The 12730-nt window shown below is 40.0% G+C and overlaps 1 protein-coding gene across 2 annotated transcripts in view; it reads right to left on the reverse strand.

Annotated features, from left to right (window-relative positions):
* fsip1 (fibrous sheath interacting protein 1) overlaps positions 1-12730 on the reverse strand; it is a 28898-nt gene that overhangs the window by 9190 nt on the left and 6978 nt on the right. The gene's annotated exons all lie outside the window — the stretch shown is intronic.

Below are 12730 nucleotides of genomic sequence, written 5' to 3' on the forward strand. Positions count from 1 at the left end.
CAATGACTTTTAGTTACAGTTTGCTTTTGAGTAAAATGTCACCATTGTGGTATGTCTTAAAGATGTGGCAATCAACACCACATGTTCTTCCTTCCTTTTACAGACAGCCAACACAAACCATGTAAACACTATGAGGCCATAGAAAGCCTTAGTCCTTAACCACAGTCCATACAGTGTCGTCAATACATTCAATGTATCAATGTGCACTGGTGCGACACACTGAACCAAATGTCTGCTTTAAAAGCAAACTTTGAAAAGTGGTCAGGAGGAAGTGTGAAAGTCATGCCTTGAGGACCATCTACACTGCTGATAAGAGGCGTGTCTTACTGATTGAGAATTACTGAAATCATAAATTAGATAAAATTAAATTACCGAAAGTATCATGAAAAGGCTAGCAGGGAGTCCACATGTTAGTGTGTTACCTGTATAAAAAAAAACAAGAAACAAAAAAATAAGAATGCTAGGGAGATACTGATAGATATTGATTGGCGTTTACAGCAGCCAATAGCAGTAACTATAGATGGAAGGTGAAAACGCTACCATACACCATGCCAATCGTGCTGCTAGTTTGTTGAATCATGGAGAATTATAGTAGTGAAGCGATTCTGCTGATTCTACTCTTTTTTTTTTAATCAAACAAGAGCTGATCCCTCTCATCTCAACTGACAAATAACTGGAAGAAGTATATTGTTTGGGAAGGGGAAAAAAACATCACAAGCATTGTAATACTATGGCTTATATTTTTAGGAGATAAACTCCAGATGCAGTGAGATAAAGTGGTATAAAAATCAAAATGGTTAGCAAGAATATGCTAAATGGCTTACTAGCTTGTCTATCCTGTGCTGAATACCTGGAAGAATTCAAAGAAACTGTGTGTCATATATACTCCAAAAATCTTTCTTAAGTGAACCGTGTATAAATGCCCCCGAGTGCACAATAAACTGTAAATGGTAAATGGACCCATTCACACCAAATTCACACACACTGATGGCAGAGGTGGCTATGTAAAGTCCATCAGCTCTAACTAAGTCATTGACATAGCAGCACAAGCCATTTGGAGTTCAGTGCCTTCCAGTAGACCTCGACATGTGACAGCAGGAGCTGGGGATCGAAACCCTTGACCTTCCAGTTTAGAGACAACCGACTCTACCATTGAGACACAGCCGCCAGATTTTTAAAGTGTTTTCCAGGAAACAACAAGCTCTTAGACATCATAAAGAATACTTACAAAAAGACTGCCACTGGGATTTAAAATGTATGAGATACTAAATAAAACAAGACATCTAGTCTGCTGTCATTCAAATGTTAAACAAATCTGTCACATACCTCACTGATGCTGAGAAGCTAAGCAACAATGATGGATAAGCTTCAGCAGATGTGGCTAGATGAATGGAACTCATTCGCTTTACTATTTGTGGCAAATCTCAAAGGGTAGGTCAAACTGTATCCATCTCCACCCACTTAAAATTACTTTCCTGATAATTAAAGATTTTTAAAAATAGAAAATGGAATTGTACTGTAGAGACTGACCAGTGAATGACCTGTGGTAGGGCCATATTTGGACTGCCTAGTCAACACAGCTACTTTAAAAAAAGCAGCAGCAAGGTTGAAAAATGGTTTGGTCTGAGAGAGGATGTTGCCAACCGCAGGCCTGTTTTAGAGTGTCAGTCCAGCGCCCTGTGGTTGAAATCTCCATCTTTCTTGGTTAGTCTAGTTGCCAGGCCGGCGTATGATCTAATAATGTTGAAATTGATGGATACTTCATAAAATGTCGACGTCTCAAAAGAGACGTGCACACAGAGAAATGGTAGGTTACTGGAGACAGCGGGATCAAGCAGAAATATGACGCTAAACACTGAGTTACTAAATCTATTATGACATCTATGATAGGATGGGATCTTAGTTAAACCCAGAGGGGAGTTCAGTATGTTTAAAAGAAGAATTAAAGCTTTGCCCACTTGACTAATATCACATATTACACATACACAGATTTAAGGAGACTGAAAGATGGCAGCGTGACTCGACTTCACGTTTAAATCTTTGAAGAATTTCCTCCTCTCAAGTGTGTGGCCCCCTCACCTAGCATTGCCCCCTGTCTCCCAATAGGAATATAATGACAGCTTCTATCTGAAGCCTCTTTGAAGTGGTCGTTACTAGAGCCCTTGAGTTAAGGCTACCTCATCCAGAGTACAAAAGCCAGGACCAGAATGGGATCAGACTCCTGTCAGGCACCAGAGTGAGAAACGCAGCATCCTAAGCAGGGAAAATAAAAATTAGAGTCTAGCTTTACCACCGTCCTCACACCACTAAATGCATGTTTCCAAAAAAGCCCAAATCTTTGGGGAGAACTAGTTTATTTAATTTGAAATAAAAACAGCTGCACTACTTTTCAAGAACTTTACACTAAAAACTCTGAAATTGGCTGCCAGGCTATGCGGTGATAAAGCTATCACTCAGCAAAGTTTGAATGAATTTGGCATGTGTGTCACATTTTTAATAGTTAACCATTTGTTTGTGGCTAAATTAGCACCCAATGAATCCTGGCGGTTATCAAGCGAAAGCCCACAGTCTCTCTATATAAACATGAATGATTTTAACCTTATTACAGCTTAGAGAGATGGTCTCTGAATTATACTTGTTTGCCAGACAAGTCTGTTATTACTGTATCTGTGTCTGGGGACTTAATTAGATTTTTGAATACATAACATTGAACAAGCTTTAGTACAATGAAGGACATTTAATATAAAAACTCGGAAGTCGGGGTACTGGTGCACAGTGGTTAGTGCACGTGCCCCATGTACGAATGCTTTAGTCCTCCAAGTGGGTGGCCCAGGTTTGAATCCGACTTATGGCTCCTTTCCCGCAAGTCATTCCCCACTCTCTCTCTCCCCCTGATCTCCAACTCTATCCACTGTCCTATCTCTCCAATAAAGGCACAGAAAACTCAATAATACATCTTAAAAAACACATTGTGTTCTTTCATACATGCTCACAATGACCATGTTAACATGCTAATGTTTAGCAGTTGTAAACTACCTTACCCCAGTTTATGAAGTAAGCATCCTAACATGTGCTAATAAGCACTGAAAACAAAGCGTACTTGAGGCTGGTGGGAATTACTTTATCGGGTGTTTTGTGTTACACCGAAGAACATTTTGATATGATGATGGCAACAGATGACACAGTGCGAGATTTCTCAACTAACTGTGGTAAATCCTGCACAAAACATTGATGTGTGTGCCAAATTTCTTGGCAATCCATTCAACAACTCAAATATCTTATACAAAAAACACAACCTTAGATTGGTTTCAGACAAAACGCAGGGTTCGCCAATATCAGTAGGCCTCACCTTGTGGAAATAAGGAAAATCTCTCAACAAAATGTAGTGCCAATCCTTCAAGTAGATTAAAAAGATGCTTTACAGGAAAGCAACCTTGAACTGCTCTTGGCCTCATTGGAAAGCTAGGGGACAACCAAAACACCTTAGATGACCCAGAACATTTTGAATTGAATTCCGTTTTGTGTACCATGAATGTTGGAGAAAAAAATATCACAGCTTTCAGTTTGTACCAATCACAGACTCAGAAAAAATCACATCAAAACACCAGTTTTATCTGTGTCCATTATGAAAGGTCAATCTGCTCTGATTTGATTCTAATGCATGAAATTAAATGCCTGTGATCAAGCAGGTTTTGACAATGTTGTAAAAACTGTTCATGATTATGTACTGGCTTTAAGCAGAGACAATTGAAAGGATTATGAAAATATAAGTGTTAAGCAGACATGGTTCGTTTTCTGCTCCATAAAAGACTATTATTTGCAGACTATTATTTGCAGCATGTGGTAGCCAGTGTTTCTACATGAACAATCGATTAAGCAGTACTAATAACTGAATTCAACCAGTTTGGATCGTTTTCCAATGTATTGGGAGAACTAAACAGAAGATTAGTCTCTTGTTAATGTCAAAGTATAGATGATTCACTTCTTGGAGAAGGGAATAGTGTTTCTTGACCTTGATCGACTCCAGCGATTGTTCTCATACATTACGGTATTTATGCTTCTTCAGGAATGTGTGCAAGTTTTACCTCTATGTTAGGTTAGACTGTGTGACTCTCAAACAAAGCAGAGGAGAAAGAGAGATCAGAGTTCAGCTTATCTGAACATCAGCAAAATGCTGGTAACTGGCTCTCCATGAGGTAGCCAACTGACATATTGTTCAAGATGTCCAATAATCACATCAACTATTTGGGTCACAAGAGCGCTTGGAGGCCACGAAGATCCAGACTCTGTTTTCTTTAAGAATGAGAAACATGTCAAACATAATTATCTTTCAAGAGGAAAGTATGTCAGCCTATTGATGACATATAAAATGAATGCCTTTGAATTCAATGCTGCATTAGTGTCAAGAGTTAATATAAAGTGCAGCATTGTATGTATGACATTGACTGCCAAGTGCCCTTTCTGAATACAGAATCAAAGTTATTAAAAAAATGAAAAGCTCATCCGTGCATGTTATGACATCTCCGGAGAAGCTGTCCTTGTCTTACCCTGTGCTTCCCATTTTGTTTTCTTACAAAGTGAGGAGTTGTTTGCCATTCCTAGAAGCAAAACCATCATTAGTAGCTCATTTGTATGACTTTCAGAAGTCTTGAAGCAATGTCTTCATGTGGCGGTCATTGATAATCAGCTAATGATTCCAAATAAAAGCAATGCATTCCATCCTAAAGTTGTCATGGGGTTTCAGTGAAAAACATCTGCAGTGTTTCCGCCTGTAACCAAAGTGACAAACTAGGAAACATTTTAAAGCTTATAATATGTTTGTGATTAAAAACAAATGCCCGGAATGCCCAAATCTGAACCGTACTGAGCATGCTCAATCATGAAGTTCAATTTAAAAGTCATGTAATTATATGACCTCAATCATATCACACGTTTTGTGAGCCATTGAGATTGTTAGCCTGGAGCCTCTTTTCTGGATTACATCTGTGGATGAGATTTGCCAAATCTAACAGCTGGATCCTCTCATGCAGATGCATTCGCAGAAACAACTCCAAACAGCAACGACGAAACAAAAACACCAAGCATGCCACATGACAAACCTGCCTTACACCTAATGGTGACTTCTTCTCCATATAGGTGAAAGTTCTCCTGTATGCCACTGCTATAAAACAGAGGGCAAGAGGTTATAGAGATGACTGTTTGCTTTCTCTCTCTTCTTACACTTTTTTTACATTTCATGTTTAGGACTATCTGGAGCCGGATGAAGAGCCACTGGAGGAAGCTTGATGACCTTGTTCACATCCTCAAGCTTCATTATGGACAACATGCACAGAGGCATCTTGCTAATCCAAGGACGTGTCAATGAAAGTGAAACCAAAACTGCTACTGCAAATTTCAAACAAACTAATGAGTGCAACTTGTGACCTATTCAATCAAGTTCTGAATTCAAACCAGCTGAAATCAAAAATGGCTCCAGAAGCTATACGTCCAAGAAGGAACATAGAGACTTCTGAGTTTTTTTCAGAAAAAATCTTTTATCTTGATGCAAAGACATAGGAAAATCGCCTCAATGGGTTTCTCCTTGAACAACACTTATGTGATGTGGACGCTGGCCAACCCTACAGTTTGTTTTAGCATGAACTAGCCACAAAACGGTTCATTGGCCTCGACTCTAGGGGCCTTTTGTAATATCAAAGATGTATGAAGGCCAGATTGAGTCACTCTGTTGTTCGAAAACAGGCTACGAACATAATAAAAACAGCTTGTTTCTTATCCCGTTGCCAATTTTATTGGGAAACCAATGCAGTCTACCACAACAGGCGTGCAATAATTCATGTCTTTATGAAAATTAGAATAGCTTGTTATTCAAACCTATCACATACTTTGGTGCTTTTGAAGTGTAGGGTGAGGTAGTATGCAACAGACTCTACATCAGAGAAAGCGTCTCTTTGTAATTCCTCATAATACACTGTGACAGTCTGTTTATCAAGGAATATCAGGCAAGGGAAATTGTTGTTTGGTAAAAGGGAGCCAGCCATGCTGACTCACCCAGAGAGAGGTAGCTGATGTTCAGAACAGGAGTCTCTCTCCTCTCTCTCTCTCTCTCTCTCTCTCTCACTTTTTGTTTTCTTTCCCTTCTCTCTCTACAAATCTGAAGTATAGTACGAGCTCTGGCTGTGCCACGTGGACCCAGGCTACCTGCCAGGATCCATCCACATGCCTTGCCACGAGCACTCTCTGCGAGAGCTTAGGAGCAAACAGTATGGAGGCAACGGCTTCTTCAATCTCCTTCTCTCAGACTGATATTTTCCTTGCTATGGCCCACAGTAATGTGCCACGTTATGAGGAAAAGGTGCTATAATGCAGATGTGGCATGCATGTTAAAAACCTGCCTGCGTGCTGAGACTTAAGCCAGGTAATGCTTACAAACATTTTTGATCATGCACTCCTCTATGCTCAAAGGCACAATCTAGCTCTTGACACCAGCTTTCCTTTCCCCTTCTTATTCTGTGAACGTAGAACACAAATCAATCTAATACGACAGCAGAAGAGGGTACGTCAGCATTTGTGTATCATGGTCTTCAAGATATGTCCCAGATATGAGATTTGTTTTGATCCAAGTTTGAATCTGGGGTAAATGACTTGATGATTGCCATACATTCCTGATTCATTAGAAGATTTACTTTTAGGTCATCTGGACTTTATACATTCATTTTTCCCCCCTCCAAACTGAGGGTGGTCTGGAGCAATAACTATTGCACAGATCAAAACCTCCTGCTGCCTCGTTCAATCAAAGAAGCATGTTGAATGTGATACTGGGTTAAAATATTCACACCACCTGTGTCTTCTCAGTATCTCTGCATAATCCAACAAGCCGTCAGTGGTTGAAAAATATTTCATCTGAAGGTTCAACAGTTCTTGTTATGGAAGACGATCTTGTCTTGAGATACCTCCAGACCGTTGTAAACACAGTCTGGCTTTGACTGTGGTTTAAAAAGACTCTCCAACGTGCATCAAGTTGCTAATATCGAGTCATTTTAGTGTTTGCCAAATAATGACACACGCCGAATGAATCCAAACAAAGAACTTGAAAGCAGACTATTAGGATATTTATCCAAAGCATCTGGAGGGAAAATAGATCCAAGCATCTTTTTGCACATCTTGTCCCCTCCGACACATGCTGCTGTGTATTGTCAGGCTCAGTATCTGACCTAGATTTCAGCTGCTAAAAGGTTTACAATGAGCTGGTACTTTTTCAACAGTGAGAGATTAAACAGGGCTCCCAACACTGTCAGTGCGGTACTTCAAAGAAGCGTTCACCAGCCAGCAACTGGTGTGTCCGAAATCACGTGGATGACGAGCAGGAAGAATTGACGATGGTGGTTTTTGAACACTGTAAAGACAAGCTGGTCCTCCATTTCTGTCATCAATCTGACTCGTGATTTGCTGTCCTCGGCATGGCTGTGTTTGATGTACTTCCTGCTTCAGTCAGCTTGCATCCTGATTGGCTTATGTTCCGTTCCAAGTGACATTACACAGAGTGTGTGCACGGCTGTTTCTGAGTATAATGACATAAGGACGAATTAATTCAATCGGGACAGCCTCGATTGTCTTCCCACAGAACAATCTGGCAAGATATAAACTTTAGATAATTTAGCCTTTGCTGACTTTGGTTGGAAGGGTAACCAACACAACATTTGCCAGATTATTGTGAAGTGTGTACACTGCTTTAGGCTACACTGTTTTGTACGAATTGAAAAAATTAAACATTACCTAATGAACTAAAATGTGTTTTCAAACTGACCGAGAAGTACATTTTGCCTGGCTACTCTAAAATTCAACTCCAATAAGCTAGCTTCATGGCTAGCTAGCTCTTTTCATTGTTTCAAGTGCTACATTTATTTTCATCACACAATTGGAGGACAGATTTCTTTAGAATTTGACAGAGCAGAAATAGATGTTTAGTCCATTTTTCCATCAATGTGGTATGCTAACTTAAGCTAAACACCTAGAAACTACCCAATATGAGAGTGGTGTTGAATTTTGATTCTTAATTTTAAGAAACAGAATGAAGATGTTTTTTGCAGTAAAACTCTAATATTACTTAATAAGGATCACAGAGACATGAGTCAGGGGATATTTAGGATTGTTTTATTGCTAGCAGATGAATCCTCTGAGAGGTGTCATAATAAGTGGAAAAGTCAAAAGTTAGATCTCAACCAAGGCAGGGAAAAGCCTCTCTGAACCGCTTAACACAAGTGCTGCTGCTGTGGATAACACCAGTGGGAGAGGCGTTTATAGGAAGACAATAAACTGGGTCCCATGGCAATTATAGGGTGGGGAAGGGTGGGGAGGCTATTCTTTTTCGCCAAGTAAACCATGTGAAAAACACAGAGCATGCCACATGTGAAACCTGACATCTCAGTTCTCATCATGCAGATTTTTTAAGCTACAAAGGCAATGAAGATGACATTAGAGTTTTCATATCAGCATAGAATTACAAATAAAGTGGATACATTTCCACCTTTTGAGAAACAGCCGTTCACTGCTGAATAGGGGCAGAGTGTTCGATTCAGTCAAATCTCTCAAAGAGACAAAACTAAGTCACATCCTTTTCTGCTATGAATTAGCATATTTTCAATACTTCAGAAGAGAAAAGAACATTGTACCCTGGAAACCAGACAAATCTGCCAGTTCGTGTCGCATTTGCTTTAGCAGATGCATGTGTCTGGTCCCTCTCCCAATCTATCAGATTTCCATCTGGCCTGATTCAGGTCAGGACAATCACAACCGTTTATCTAATACGGGGCAGGTTTAAGGGTCATTGAGGCATTAAAGCCAAGATGGCTGCCACTGATGTGGAACACTTTGAGTCTGTTATTGTGTAAGTATTAAACAAACCGGAAAATTATGCACAAAGGCCACGAGTGGGTTTCTAAAGCAGGTCATGACAAACATCTATCATTGTTAACTAGAAGCCACATGAACTGGATTTTGAATTTTACATTTTGGGCTTTGAGCTGATTGATAACAGCACTTGAAAATAGTAAAGACCTATGACATGCTAGACTTATTGGCATTGCGAAATTAGGTTACAGGCTATATTAGACCAGATAGGACAGTTTGTTCCTTTACAAAGATGTTTTCCTGCTGTCATTGCCATTTAAAGAACAAAATAGATAGTTCCATGAAATTGTACTGGCAATCACATAGTTCTTAGTTCTGGTGTCATTTGACATCAAGGCACAAGCAGACTACATGGATAACATCTAAATCATGTTTCTCTATTTTATAATAACGGCGGCAGTCTTTCACACAGAATGATGCTGTGCCTGAGCAGTGGAGTCGGCAGTGTGTTCTTTATACCCTGACTTATTTTAGTGTGTGAAACAAAGAATCTTATATTCTTCTTATTTTACTTCCCTTCCATTATTTTATCTACACACACACACACACACACACACACACACTTCTCACACCTGTATGAACAAAAGGTTGAATTTGGCATTAAGAAACCCTTTACCTGGTTGGAAGGAAAAGCTCCATATAAATGTAGTCCATTTACCACTTACCATTCAGCTATAGAATAGTTAGCATGAAGTTTAATGAAAAGGTTATGGTCATTTTTCTATCTTAAAGTGTTCAAACTTGATGATATAAATAGGAACTAACCTATAGTTTAGATGAATATTAAATGACTAAAGCTTTTCCAAAGCTGTTTTTTTTTATGTGACAGACCAAAAAAGATACATTTTGTAAAGTAGCTGCTGACCACTTTATGTTGGTCAAAAGGGCGTTTTCCGCCCCAAAACTCTGCTCTTTCACTTAACACTAGCTAGTTAAAATCATGGGTGCTCATCAGCAACCACACAATGTGACTAAAGTGACCTCATCGTCCTACATCAAAATACAGCCAACTGATACAAACAAAAACACAGCTGGAGTTACTAAGCAAACAAAAAAGGATTTGAAGCCCTGATGATGACAGGAGGGATTTGATGCAATCCAACACTGGGACAGCGACTGAAAACAATGATAACACTCATTATTTTTTTATCATAACCACAATGTTAAAAGTCGCATATATGATAGAAAAGCACGTCATTCTGATTACACACAAACACTTACACACCCATGTCACCAAACACCCAACAGCAGCTTTATTCTCATGACAAAGCCCCCCTTCTCTGGCTTCAAGCTGTGGGTGGTGTAGGCGTTATACCACACAGTGGTACAAGAGGAGGGGTGTGCTGTACATTAATCCTATATACCAACACATGTTTTTAAAGACACGAAGGCCACTCCAGATGAAGCCTGAGAAAAGTGGAGAAAATTAAGAAAGCAAAAGGAGCAATGCTGTCATTAGACTAATATCAGCAGCATCCAAGGGAAACACTGTTCAAAGGGATGTTTTGATTCCATTCAATCAAGATAATTAAAGTAGGGTTTGAAGCTGCCTGACCTGTTTCCTAACATCAAAAAATGACCAAGAGGCAGCCAGAGGTAAAGAGAAAGGAGCTTTTTATCTGTGCTTTCCGAATGACTCACCAGGCGGCCACATTTTTTTGACCAAGGCCAAAAGTTGGAGCATCAAACACTTAATTTCCTGTATTCTGGCAAGTCATTACGCAACAATCTGTGCCTTTTCTGCATCATTAGGAGCAAACCATGAATCAGATCATTTTCCTTTTAAAATTAGGTAGTTGAGCTTGAGGTGAGTGGACCCAAACACTCTCATTAAAACTTGGAAACAAAAACCCTTGCGTAGGCCTTACATACAATCAGGCACCTCAACCCCCTCCTCTCCTTCAATATGATTTTTTAGGGATTCCCAACATTTACATTGATCATATCTTTATGCCGGAAATGCCAATACCGGATTAATCTAGAAAAAAATCTGGTCCCAACCATAATCATTATTAGTCATAATGATTCAACCAAAGACTCTTAATGGGGCTTAGAGGCATTTCAATGGGAAATAGACTTGACCTCTTTTCTAGTCTTGTGTTCTGACTACTCAAACTGCTTTTACACCACAGGTAGCACCTAGCAGAGATTGCTAAGTAAAGTGGCCATCAGTATTAGCAAATCCCATTTATACACACTTATACACCGCAGACGAAGCAGCAGGAGCAAATTAGGGTTAAGTGTCTTGTCCTAGGACACATCGGACAAGTGGCTGCAGGAGCTGAGGATCGAACTCCCAACCTTCCTGATGAGAGACAACCGACTACTGAGCCACAGCTGCCTAACATTTAGTCAGTCCTGATTTGTCGTTTAGCTACTGCAGTATAAACCTGCAACTACACTGCGAGCAGACAAAAAACTTTCCAGACAACAAGATTGTCCATGGACATTGATCTGGTATTATCGCTCAGCAATTAGGCCTCTTTTCCACCGAGCAGTAACATGCATCTTTGGTGATCTGATCAAAGTGGGCAGCCCAAACTACAGGTGAAAGTGCAGAGAGAGTAACAAGAGTCCACATATGACCACCTTTATGCAAGATTTTTTAAATTGCTCAAAAATGTACAAAGCGCCCATTCTACATTTTTAAACATATTTCTGAGAGAAAACGGCTGCAATAGGTGGACTTTTGGTTTTCCTCAGTGCACATTGGTCATAACTGCAGTGGTGGTACGGCCTTTGCATGTGTTAATATTTCCAAATGAAAGGGAGAGCCTTGTTCCTTTTCTGGAGCTGGCACTCCTCTACCTCCACCAGCTCTGTAATTATGCTCTGATGTGGGGTGGGGGGGGTGACGCTCCTCTGTGGCAGTGACCTCTGTCAGGCCTCACAGACTGTATCCACCCTCACAGGCTCAAGAGAAGAACCAACTAAGCCAGATGAAGCTACTCATCAGGTGTCTGAAAAGGAATGCAAAGATCTGCTTTCTCTTCAGAATATCAATCATGACTTATTGGGAAAGGATGCCGCCAAGCTCTGAGGTCACAGATTCAAGCCCCGACTGATCCTTTATGAGCAAGTGCTCACTGGGTAGAGGTGAAAAAACTCTCCTGACAGATGATCAATCTGACATCGAGAGAAAGTGAGAGACAAAAGCAAATGCTGAAATGTTGGCTTTGATCAAGTATCAGGAGGATAAAAACAGTTTTAAGAGGTGTTGAAACGGAGATATGATGATCTCGTTTGTGTACTTTAGAGTGTGCACTTGAAGGAGCGAGCAAACAAGCAGGTTCCTGCTCCGCCGTACAAATGGTTTCAGTTAGGAGAGACTGGTGCGAGCTACCGCCGAGAAGAAAGCTAACCGCAAAACAAAAGCATATTTACTTTTATGACCAACTTCAAGATTTACGGGCCCTTATGTGGAATGAATGACTGGCTCTGAAAGAGATTTATTGTCAGGGCAGGCTACCTTTAATGCGTGTCACAACAGTGAGAAGGGATTAGGGAAGAAATGGTTACCTTTAACCATACAGATTCTGCATTTACATTCTTTCACTCTGTATTCTATTAACTGAATGAAAACACTTAGACACATACTTTTAACAATCTGAGGGTAAATCATCAACTAATACTTGAGAGACAAGAGGTTTTGTTTCACTGTTTAATTCATATTTTCCATCATCTGAAAAGAAGTGCATGCATTAGCCGTTTCAGCACTAATGGGGAGCAGATGATGGATGATGGGGATTTTTTTTTCTCTCCTAAAAAACTCTTTGACCAGTCAAGATGATTAAAGGGTGGGAAGAGAAATGACATAGGCAAC

Source organism: Labrus mixtus, chromosome 18 (genome assembly GCF_963584025.1).
Source record: "Labrus mixtus chromosome 18, fLabMix1.1, whole genome shotgun sequence".
Lineage (NCBI taxonomy): Eukaryota > Metazoa > Chordata > Actinopteri > Labriformes > Labridae > Labrus > Labrus mixtus.